Below are 13,356 nucleotides of genomic sequence, written 5' to 3'. Positions count from 1 at the left end.
GGTAAGTTTTATCCTGCAATCCATGAACCAGTTTAGTAGCCCTTCTTTGAACTCTCTCTAAGGTATCAATATCCTTCTGAAGATATGGTCTCCAGTACTGTGTACAGTACTCCAAGTGAGGTCTCACCAGTGTTCTGTACAATGGCATGAGCACTTCCCTCTTTCTACTGCTAATACCTCTCCCTATACAACCAAGCATTCTGAGAAACAGTTGCCCTTATTAGAAACAGTTGCCCTTTTCGGAAGACAGCCCAAGATGCGGACCCAGAGGGTCGATACCTTATAGTCTCGGGCATCCTGCACTCACATACTGTCCATCTGATTAATATATATGCACCGAATCAGCCGGATCCCGCGTTTTGGAAGGCACTCCGGGAGAAAATTGCAGCACTACCACACGGTATGATTTTTGTGGGAGGGGACTTCCATGCCCGGCTGTTGATAGGAGCACACGGGACGGAACACCAAGGTCCCAGGGGCGAGGGGGTCAGGATCGATTATTTAAAGTGTTTCTAGCAGACACAGGTTTAGTGGATGTGTGGCGAGCACACCACCCGGGAGACAAGGACTATTCATACTATTCGGCACCGCATGGTACGTATTTCAGGATCGACCTCTTCTTGGCCAACGCGTCAGGCATGCCCAGGATATTAGGGTTGATGATTGGAAATATCTCATGGTCAGACCACGCTGACGTGTCCATTACATTGGGTAATCTGTGCGTGGCCTCTCCATGGACTTGGAGATTAAACACATCTCTATTGCAAGACCCTGTACTGAGAGAACAGATCCGGTCGGAAATACTGGAATATTTTGCCACAAATAACACCCCGGACGTCAACGCGAGCACGATATGGGCGGCTCACAAAGCAGTGATAAGGGGGTCCCTTATCAAGCTGGCTACCAGACGGAAGAAACTGAAACATTCTCAATTGGAAGCTCTCTTGGGACAGCTGAGGACCCTTGAACTGAAACACCAAACGGCCCCTGATAATGAGACCTATGGGAGATTGGAAACAGTGGGGAGGAATATTCGGACTTTGCTACTAGACGATGCAGCTAGGTCCATGGTTTGGTCAAAACGGACTTTCTACGAAAGGTCCAATAAAATTGACTCACTCTTCGCCAGGACATTGCGACCTAGACAGGAACGATCTCATATAACAGCCATCAGACACCCAGACGGCACGACGAAATCGAGGCCTGCCGAGATCGTAAGGGTATTTGAGGAATTCTACAAACAATTGTACAATCCTACTCCGGATAAGCACGCTTCTGATGAAGATGAAGAGGAACATATACTCGAATATCTCAGTAGACTCGGGATGACTAAACTCAGGAGAGAGGCGGTGAGTACCCTAGCGGCAGATATTTCCGAAGATGAAGTATATAGAGCCATATCAAGCTTGAAAGGCAACAAAGCACCAGGACCTGATGGATTTGATGGCACGTACTATAAGATTTTCAAGGAGGTACTCGTGCCTCAATTAATCTGACTTTTCGGCAACCTAAGACAGGGAGGACGGTTGGACCCGGATATGGCCCTAGCTACTAATCTGTGTGAAACACCTGGGTTTCCCGGACGAATTTATAACAACTATGAAAGCGATGTATCATGAAGTGCGGGCACAGGTGCAGATTACAGGAGCCCCATTGACACCATTTAGGCTATTTAACGAAACCAGACAGGGGTGCCCACTCTCTCCCCTCCTATTTGTGCTGGCATTGGAAGCCTTCATGCAAGCTATAAGACAACATCCTGGGATTAGGGGAGTGCGAGTGGGGGGTAGCGAATTCACCGTTTCGGCATACGCCGATGATGTCCTCCTCACCATCACGAACCCCTTGGACTCTATGGCGGCACTGCAGGACGTAATAAAGGAGTATGGAGCAGCATCTGGATATAAAGCTAACATGCAAAAGTCCAGTGCATTGCCGATTTATATGCGAGAGGCCGACATAAGTCGCGTACGAGAGACCTTCCGACTTAGGGTAGAAAGAGACACCTTGAAGTACTTGGGTATCCATCTCACTGCTGATCCTCTATGCCTGTACTCCACTAACCCGTCAAGATTAAAATCTTGACGGGTGATTTAGAAAAGTGGATGGATAAACCCATCTCTTGGATAGGACGGATTCACTCTGTCAAAATGAATATCCTCCCACGTATCCTGTTCTCATTCCAAGCCTTGCCTATACGCGTTACTAGAAATCAACTGTCACCGTTACAAAGATCAATCGGTGACTTCATTTGGCAGAACAAGAGGCACCGAATATCTAGACAGGTTCTCTACAGACGAAAAGATAGAGGGGGATTGGGCCTGCCAAACTTATACTTCTACTACCTCGCGGCCCAACTGACGCAGGTGGCGATGTGGCACTCCCCACCGGAAGAGAGAAGATAGCTTGAAATAGAATCTATGATGGTGGGATGGGACGTCCCCCAGTTCACTATGTGGGTCCCGAGGGAACATAGGCCTACGATACGAGTGACTTGCCCGTCCATACTCAACTCACTTCACATATGGGATGAGAACAAACTTAAATATGGATTAGCAGCATCCCCCTCCCCCCTGACCCCGATACTTCGAAACAGTGAATTTCAACCTGGCATGCCCCTAGAGATTTTAGGAACTTGGAAAGACTAGGACCGCAACAGATCCACCAACTGTACCATAATGGGCACCTCGTCCAATTTGACGAACTCCAACAAGATTCCCACTTAACCCCGACGGATTTCTTTAGATATCTTCAGATCCGGGATTTCGACGGGAAACCACACATAAAGGTAGCTGCTCAGGAAAGGCTGACTTTTTATGAGAATATATGCCTGGCCGGAGTGGTCCCCAGGGGCATGATAACACTCATGTATGCCCACCTTAGCACGGAGAACAAAGAATGGGGGAGGTTGACTTATACCGACCAGTGGGAGACGGATCTCGGGGAAGTTTTAGAAGGGGTGGAATGACAAGAAATCTGGGAAGCGAATAAGAATTCCTCTATCTGTGTCACACTCCAGGAACAGACGTGGAAAACCATGTTCTGGTGGTATACCACTCCCATAAAACTGTATAAGATGCACAAGCTGGATACAGATGACTGTTGGAGGGGCTGTGGAGCCCGGGGAACGTACGTCCACATGTGGTGGGAATGCCCGAAAATACGTGGATTTTGGAAGGCAGTTGAGGGTTTATTGAAACAGACATTTAATAAGCCCCTACCGCTAGATCCATGGGTCTACTTATTAAATAGGACTCTAGATGGTTGGACCAAAAGAGAACAGAAACTGGTCCATAAAATAACTCTCGGTGCGAGACTTACGATAGCCACAGCGTGGCTTTCGCCTGAAGGTCCGGAGTTTACAGGAGCGATATCCAGGATCCGAGAATGTAGGATAATGGATGACCTAACAGCACGGGTGAGGGGGACGACTGCGACGTTCCTGAAACTCTGGGAGCCATTGGATAGTAGCGTAGTGGGATCCGCCGAAGACAGGTAAAATAGAATACGAATAATACAGGGGCTTTAACAGTTTGGTGCAGGGGGTCTCTGAATGGCCTCCGATGAAGTAAGTCTCCCCCCATCCCCCGGCATTTGCTCGTCGTGTCCCGGTATCTGCGTACCGCCTTTTTCTCTTCTCTTTCACTACCTTTCCTGCTTTTTCCTGCTCTCATCCCCATCTTTTGTTTCTTACTTCCCGATTCCCTAGGGAAGGTTACTTCTCTTACTTCTTTTAATTTTTATTTTTTTCTAACTTTTCACTTAAATCTCCTCAGGCATGGTCAAAATAATAAGGGAACGAGGAGAGCTAGAGCTATCCGGTTAGTTACAAGCTTAGGACTCCTTAGAGACGCTCACATTGCCTGATATATGTAAAACCCTCGATGGGAGACAAACATTTCAGATGTATTAAAAAGGTATCATAGGGGTATTTTGTAACGTATTCTGCATTTTATTGTAATACCAATGTTGGCTTCTGCGTAAGCAAAATGTTTCTGTGCACTTGTTACTCCTGTCGAGTTGAAAAATAAAGAATAAAAAAAAAAAAAAATGTATTTCTTCTATATCCTTTTGCTTCTTCTTGTTATTTGTTAGAGTTCTTTTTACGTTGGGTAACCCTCTCTGAATGATCTTTGGATGAATTGATAAAATTATTTAAAATAGGGTCTTTAAGTAAGGTGCCAGTTGTTAGTGATTGCTTTTCTGACTTTAGAATTGTGTCTCCCGGAGTATTGGCAAATAAAATGGACTAATTTGTTTTTTATAATTTAAAAGAGTTGATCTGTCCATATTAAAAACTTGTTCCACAGCCTTCTCTAATGAAGCGTCATATCCTCTATATTTAAAATCCTGTGTTAATCTTTTACTTTGGTTAATGAAAGTGCTGGTATCAGTGCAGTTTCGGTTTTTTTCTAATTAGTTGACTCTTGGGAATATTCTCCAGCCAGGGACTGAAGTTACAGCCTGTTTTATCAATATAGCTGGAGACATCAACTAATTTGAAGAAAAGTTCAGTTTTAATTTGATTATTTTCTATATAAATAGTAAGGTCAAGAAAATTAACTTTCAATTCTCTATAGTTAAAAATTAGCGATCATTAGAATTGACATCCTGCATAAAATTAGTAAGGGAATTACAGTCCTCTCTCCAGATAAAAAGTAAATCATCTATTTACCTCTTATATAGCACCAGGTTTGACCCCCATTTACTGTCTGGGTTAATATATTGTGATATATACAACCTAGACATTTGTTTTGACTTGGGACACCTTGGAAAAATATTGAAATAAGGTGCCTTAAAGTATCACTATAGGGTCAGGAACACAAACATGTATTCCTGACCCTATAGTGCTAAACCCACCATTTAGGTGGCTTGCCCCCCTTAGCCCCCTCAGAATGGGTTAAAACCGTATTCTAAGTTCTCCATGGGTCTGCCGGCGCTGGCCCAGCCCCCGCCCCCGCCCCCTTGGTGACATCATAAAAATTGCTGATTGTTTGCCAATCCAATGCCTTCCCATGGGGAAAGCCTTGGATTGGCTAAGAATGGCAAGGGGGCAGGGCCAAACACTGTTTTGGCCAATCAGCACCTCCTCATAGAGATGCATTGAATCAATGCATCTCTATGAGGAAAATTCAGCATCCCCACTGAACGGCAGGGCTGCCTACTGTGCAGTGGCCATCTAAGGAGTGGGCACTTGGAGGTGTCCCTATGGGCAATGTAAACACTGCCTTTTTCTGAAAAGGCAGTGTTTGCATAAAGATGATTGAAGGGAGCTATTATACCCACCAGAACAACTACATTAAGCTGTAGTTGTTCTGATGACCATTGTGTCCCTTTAAACCTAAAATGTATGGGAACCACTGGTCTAGACACAGGTCTCTCATGTCACATAGGTCAGAAGGTAGAGTGCTATAAGGACACAATGTAATACATTTTGTTCATCTCAAAATTATTACATTAATAGATTTATAACTAGAAACTAAGAACAAAATAAATACATCTGTGGGTGTTATTTCATTAACCGTCCTGACAATTAGCCACAGCAGCATTTACCATATAAACACACAACATGAACAGGTTGGGCAGTAGACATGTGCAATTCATTTTGGTCTGAATGTGAATTCAGCTGAATTTCGGGCAATTCGGACATTCGGATGCTTCCGAATGCCCAAATTGCCAAACTGTCAAAGTGCTTCAAATTTCTGAAAAGAGGCAAAACAAGAGAGGTAAAGAAAATTATGTGAATAATGACAGGCGTAGGTTTAGGGGTATTGTTAGGGTTAGGGGTAGGGTTAGGGTAGGGTTGGGTTAGGTTAGTGTAGGGGTATGGGTAGAGTTAGGGGTATGATTAGGTTTAGGGATAGGGATAGGATTAGGTTTAGGGGTAGCGTTAGGGTAGGGTTAGGGTAGGGGTAGGGTTAGGGAGTCCTACAGATGTTCAGAATTCCAAAGTCCCAAATTGCTGAAGCCCTGAACCGAAGTGCCGAAGTCCCAAATTGCCAAAGTACCAAAATCCTGAATTTCTGAAGTGCTGAACCGAAGTGCCGAAGTCTCGAATTGTCGAAGTCCCAAACCGAAGTGCCGAAATTTTTTTCTTACCTGAATTTCCAAAACGAACTGAATTTTTCATTTTTTGAATTTTTTTAATGCACATCCCTATTAGACAGATCTTGGACAGGAAAGGAGGAAGTCAATTTATCGATCTACCTATCTATCTCTAGCACAAGCATGGCCAAAAGGCAGATGCCCATCTCTTGTGCAACTCCCACAATGCTCTGCCAGCAGGGAATCTACCATGTACCCATCCTTGCAGAGCTGTATTTATGAGCAGTGTTTGTGTTTGAATGTAAGAATATTTTGTGTGTTTGAATATATGATATATTTGTGTGTAGTTTTGGCATTTGAATGCAGTTGTATATACTATGGTTTTTTGAAGGCTGTGGTGTACTTGTGTATAGTGTTTGTCTTTGAATGTGTTTGTATGTAGAGTTGGTGTTTGATTGTACATATGCATATACATTACCCCGCACACACAAACTGAAACACACAGATACACATACACATCCACACACATACTGAAACACACATACACACAGGTGCACACATTTACACGTACAGATAACACAAACACATTTATACACACACAGATACAGACACTTATAGACACACAGATTCACACATATACACATACAAATACATGCATATACACAAAATGACAGATACACACACAAATCACAATTTTCATATTTCTAGCCACCCCCCCTGCTTTCAGAGCTTTTTGGTGCAGGAGGGTGGCTTCCCTAAAGTCAATCGGCACCTGGTTGATGGGAATCTGATACAGGCTCTCCCTTCTCTATTATCCTGGCTCTCCCTTCTCTCTGTTGTCTTCCCCTTTCGCTCTCTACCGTGTGGCACATTGGTAAAGTGGGGGGAAGTGAGTTGTACTAATTTCCTTCAAGCTCCATGGCTTCACATAGAGCAGGGTGCCTGGTTGCACTGTTAAAGGCCAGCCACGGCGCCTGACTGGGCCCCTGACCAAAGTTGACCATCGGGTGGCCCTAAGTGAAGCTGTATCCATGTATGTATGTATGTATCTATCTGTATGCATGCATGTATGTATGTTTGTCTCTGAATGTCTGTATATATGTCTATGTATGCATGTGTGTAACTGTGTGCCTTTATGTCTCTGTATGTACGGATGTATGTATGTGTCTGTGTGTTTCTGTATGTCTTTGTATGCATGTTTCTGTATGTATGTATGTGTCTGTATGACGGTTTGCCTCTGTATGTATGTTTGTATGGGTCTGTATGCCTGTATGTCTTGTATGTATGTTTCTGTATGCCTGTATGTACGTATGTATGTTTCTATATGCCTGTATGTACATATGTATGTGTCTGTATGGCGGTATGTCTTTGTATGCATGCATGTCTTTGTATGTCTCTGTATGTATGTATGTATGTATGTGCCTGTATGTCTTTGTATGTATGTTTCTGTATGTCTTTGTATGTATGTTTCTGTATGCCTGTATGCCTCTGTATGTATGCATGTCTTTATATGCCTTCATGTCTCTGTGTCTGTATGTCTCTGTATGATTATTTCTGTGTTTGTATGACAGTGTACCTGTATGACTTTGACTGTGTGACTGAAAAATGATGGCTGTGGCTTGGGAGGAAATACACACAGGCGAAGATGCATTTTTTTTATTTTTATTTTTTAAAGCAGGGTAAGGGCGCCAAAATGCATCTTCGCCTGTGTAACTAAAAATCCTAGCACCGGTCCTGGTAGGAACCGGGGGGGATGCCTCCCCCCCAGCAAATCATGCGGGGGGGGGACAGGTTATGGGGAAATACCCCCAGCTCTGCCGGCCCCCCTCATGCTGCAGCCGCCCGAGCGCTCTGCAGAGAGCCTCAGGCGGCTGCAGCTTTGCCCGGGCTGGTGCGTCCATGAGGGCGCACAGCCCGGGCGCAGCATGCGGAGAGGGGCTGACAGGAGGGAAGCGCTCAGCGCTCCCTCCTGTCACTCCCTCACTGTAGCGTGGCCGAGCCCTGTATAGTCCGCGGGTACAGGGAGCATCTGCCTCCTGTACCCGGCCGGACTAACAGGAAGTGCACACTGAGTGTGCACTTCCTGTTAGTCCGGTCGGGTACAGGAAACAAAAGCTCCCTGTAACCGCGAACCATACAAAGCTCGGCCACGCTACAACATATGTAGGGGAGGGGGGAGGAAGAAAATGACAAGGGAGGGAGTAGGGAGGAAGAGAATGACAAGGGAGGGAGGGGGAGAAAAAAGAGAGTGACAAGGGAGGGAGGGGGAGAAAAAAGAGAGTGACGAGGGAAGGGGAGAAACAAGAGTGGGGAGGGAGGGGGAGGGAGGGGGAGAAAAAAGAGAGTGGCAAGGGAGGGAGGGGGAGAAAAAAGAGAGTGGCAAGGGAGGGAGGGGGAGAAAGAGTGACAAGGGAGGGAGGGAGGGAGGGGAGAAAGAGTGACAAGGGAGGGAGGGGAGAAAGAGTGACAAGGGAGGGATGGAGGGAGGGAGGGGGAGAAAGAGTGACAAGGGAGGGAGGGGGAGAAAGAGTGACAAGGGAGGGAGGGGGAGAAAGAGTGACAAGGGAGGAAGGGAGGGGGAGAAAGAGTGACAAGGGAGGGAGGGGGAGAAAGAGTTACAAGGGAGGGAGGGGGAGAAAGAGTGACAAGGGAGGGAGGGAGGGAGGGGGAGAAAGAGTGACAAGGGAGGGAGGGAGGGGGAGAAAGAGTGACAAGGGAGGGAGGGAGGGGGAGAAAGAGTGACAAGGGAGGGAGGGAGAGAAAGAGTGACAAGGGAGGGAGGGGGAGAAAGAGTGACAAGGGAGAGAGGGGGAGAAAGAGTGACAAGGGAGGGAGGGGGAGAAAGAGTGACAAGGGAGGGAGAGAGGGGGAGAAAGAGAGTGACAAGGGGGGCGGAGGGGGAGAAAGAGAGTGACAAGGGAGGGGGAGTAAGAAAGTGACAAGGGAGGGAGGGAGGGGGAGAAAGAGTGACAAGGGAGGGGGAGAAAGAGAAAGAGTGACAAGGGAGGGGGATTAAGAGAAAGAGTGACAAGGGAGGGAGGGGGAGAAAGAAAGTGACAAGGGAGGGAGAGAGATTGACATCCATCACACACACACACAATCATGCAACCCTTACACATACAGAAACACACAATGCATTCCTTACACACACTCAATGCACCCCGTGCACACACACACACACACACACACAATCACACAATCATGCAACCCTTACACACACAGAAACACACAATGCATTCCTTACACACACTCAATGCACCCCGTACACACACTCAATGCACCCCTTACAGACGCACACACTGCATCCCGTACATACACAGAAACACACCTTGCAGCCCTTACACATACAAACACAGATTCACACAATGCATTCCTTACACACATATCAGGACATCCCCTAAACACTCCACCCCTGTGAACAAACTCATTGGTGCAACATGAAGGTGGACCCTGGGACCCAGACCTTGAGCTGTGTAAAGGGCCCCCAAAAAATGGAGCTGCTTCCCGTTCTCCCAGAACATTGATTTTTGTGACCACAGTTACAAACAGCCTCCAGAGAGCCTGTTCTACACCAGACCAGTGGAGCCAGACTGCAGCTAGAGCCCATCATCATCCTCATCTGGTTGTAAGTAGGCAATCTAGCATATTATTTGTGGCACTAATCTCTAATTTACCTCACATTAAAGAAACACTATAGTCCCCAGAACCACTGCAGCTTAATGTAGTGGTTCTGGTGTCCATAGCCTGTCCCTGCAGGCCTTTTAATGTAAACACGGCGGCACTCCAGCACTGGCGTTCGTTAACATGGCAGAAAAATAATTGGAAAGGGTTAGGGGGGCTACTAATAAGGATAGGGGGAGAGGGGTAGGTAGAAAAATAATTGGAAGGGTTTAGGGGGGCTACTAATATGGATGGGAGGAGGGGGAGGTAGAAAAATTATTGGAAGGGGTTAGGTGAGTACTAATATGAATGGAAGAGGTAGGGTGGGTTCTAATATGCATGGAAAGGGTTAGGGGGTACTAATATGCATGGAAGGGGTTAGAGGGGTACTAATATGCATGGAAGGGGTAGGGGGTTAACATGCGTGGAAGGGGTAGGTGGGGTTCTTTTGTGCATGGAAGGGGTAGGGGTGGTTCTAATATTCATGGGAAGGGTAGGGGTGGTTCTAATCAGGAGGATCCCGGTGCTGTATCCGGGTAAGTAAAACCCCTTCCCTGTAGTGACCCTTTAATGTTATTATTTAATCATTTATATAGCGACTGCAAATTCCATAGGGCTGTACAATGGGATAAACAACTCCTAGTTTACGGAATAAGAATATACCCGGCGAGTAAAAATGCTATCCCCCCCAGATTTTTGGGGGTTCCTACGCCCATGACTGGAATAAAGGTGAATTTTATACTTATTTAAGGGGAGCAAGGGGGAGCAACTGGCCACCTAAACGGTGTTTTTTAACACTATAGGGTCAGGAATACATATTTGTATTCCTGACCCTACAGTGTTCCTTTAAACTATTAAATTATTTGAACAATGTTATTATTACAGAAAATCCAAAAATTAGTAAGTACATTTTGTATTGTCTTTATAACATTTTTAGTTAAACTCAAAACAATATTCAGACTAACTGAAAAGATCATATTGCGTGCCAAGATATGCTAATATCCACATTTGGAGCCACGCGATACAAGTCATTGGCTGTCACAATTAGATTGTGCTTACACCACGAATCTGCCAGCAGGAACTCAGCAAGAGATCCATACAAATTATTCCTACATGTAATTTGCTGGCTTGCCGGGTACCTAATCTATCAGTAGTAATGTCTCACTCACACTGAAAAGCTGCGATCAGTTTTGGAAATGCATAGAAGTGACTGTGGATAGACATGTGAACTTTGGAGCTAAAAGACATCAGTTATGCCAGAACACAGCAGCTTAAAATACCACAGTGAGGGGTTGATTCCATTCCAGTCAAAAAATGTCTTTACAAGCTACTTTGTATATTAAAGACTTTTCATACCGTATATACTCAAGTATAAGTTGACCCGAATATAAGTCGAGGCCCCTAATTTTACCCCCCAAAACTGGGAAAACCTATTGACTCGAGTATAAGACTAGGGTGGGAAATGCAGCAGCTACTGGTACATTTCTAAATCAAATTAAAAACCAAAAAAATTATATTAATTGACTATTTATTTACAGTGTGTGTATATAATGCAGTGTATGTGTGTATGAATGCAGTGTGTGTATGTAATGCAGTGTGTGTGTATGAATGCAGTGTGTGTGTGTATGAATGCAGTGTGTGTATATGATGCAGAGTGTGTGTATGAATGCAGTGTGTGTGTGTATGAATGCAGTGTGTGTATATGATGCAGAGTGTGTTTGTGTATGTGATGCAGAGTGTGTAACCTTGGTGGGGGGTGGGCATTTTTTATTTTTTTATTATTATTATTTTAATATTATTTTTTTATTATAATTTTTTAAATATTATTAAATTTGTATTTTATTATAATATTATTACAAATTTTATTTCATTTTTTTTGTCCCCCCTCCCTGCTTGATACATGGCCAGGGAGGGGGGCTATATTATTCCCTGGTGGTCCATTTACCTGTCAGGATGGCTTAAGCCTACCAATCAGAGTGCTCTGAGCCTAATTGCAGGGCGGGGCTCAGGGGTGGGGGCCGAGGGGGAGGACAATAGGTCCCCCCATTGGTATTTAGGGCCCCACCCGCCGCTCAGGGGTGGGGGCCAGGGGGGAGTAATAAGTGGGGCCTAATGTCCTCCCCCCTGTTCCCCACCCCTGAGCAGCGGGTGGGGGCCCTAAATACCAATAGGGGGAACCTATTGTCCTCCCCCTTGGCCCACACCCCTGAGCGGCGGGTGGGGGCCCTAAATACCGATAGGGGGGGTACCTATTGTCCTTCCCCCTGGCCCCCACTCCTGAGCGGTGGGGGCCCTAAATACTAATAAGTGGGGGGACCTAATGTCCTCCCCCCTGACCCCCACCCCTGAGCGGCGGGTGGGGGCCCTAAATACCAATAGGGGAGTACCTATTGTGCTCCCCCCGGCCCCCACCCCACAGGCTGCACACTGTTAAATAGACATGCCCCTACTCGCGGTATAGCGAGTAGGGGCATCATTTACTAATACTAAGTAATTTTTACTTAGTATTAGTAAATTTGGCTGAAAGATCAATTTAGGTCTTTCAGCCTTTTAGTAGATAGCTCCAGGCCCGGACTGGCCATCGGACACACCGGGCAAATGCCCGGTGGGCCGCAATGGCCGTGGGGCCGAGGCCGGCAGGGGAAGTCCCAGGATCTCCCCTGCCGGTCTATGCAGGGCCGGCACTATCCGAGCGCCGGCCCCGCTGTTTTCAATGATGGGCCAGTGGGGAGATCAAAGATCTCCCTCACCGGCCCACATACAGTATATTCCGGCCGCCAGCAGGGAGAGAGGGAGGGAGCCAGGAGAGGACCCGGCGGAGCTCTATCTTGCAGCTCCGCTGGGTTCCTCTCGCGAGATCCGAAGCGTTGCCATGGCAACGACCGGATCTCGCGAGAGTGAACTCTAGCCCTCAGGCTAGAGTTCACTCACCCACTGGACCACCAGGGATGGTGTCACCGTGCCGGTCCCCCCTCCCAGATACCACCATGCCGGTCCCCCCCTCCCAGGCTAAAAGGTAAGAAGGGAGGGGGGGACATAATGCCTACTTGTTTTTATCTACCCCCCCAAACACACACACCACTCTCACACCCATCATCCACAGCACTCTCACACACAGCACTCTAACACATCACACACAGCACTCTAACACATCACACACACCACTCTCACACCCATCATCCACAACACTTTCACACACAGCACTCTAACATACACATCACACACAGCACTCTCACACCCATCATCCACAGCACTCTCACACACAGCACTCTAACATACACATCACACACAGGATTTTCACACCCATCATCCACAGCACTCTCAGACACATCACTCTAACATACACATCACACACAGCACTCTCACACAGAGCACTCTAACATACACATCACACACATCACTCCCACACACAGCACTCTCACACACACAGCACTCTCACACACACAGCCCTCTCTCACACAGAACTCTCTGACACACAGCACTCACACACACAGCACTCACACACACAGCACTCACACACACAGCACTCACACACACAGCACTCACACACAGCACTCACACACACAGCACTCTCACACACAGCACTCTCACACACACAGCACTCTCACACACACAGCACTCTCACACACACAGCACTCTCACACACACAAC

Source organism: Pelobates fuscus, chromosome 1 (assembly GCF_036172605.1).
Source record: "Pelobates fuscus isolate aPelFus1 chromosome 1, aPelFus1.pri, whole genome shotgun sequence".
NCBI classification, from domain to species: Eukaryota; Metazoa; Chordata; class Amphibia; order Anura; family Pelobatidae; genus Pelobates; species Pelobates fuscus.
The sequence above is the reverse complement of the archived record's forward strand: the minus strand, read 5'-3'. Positions refer to the sequence as shown.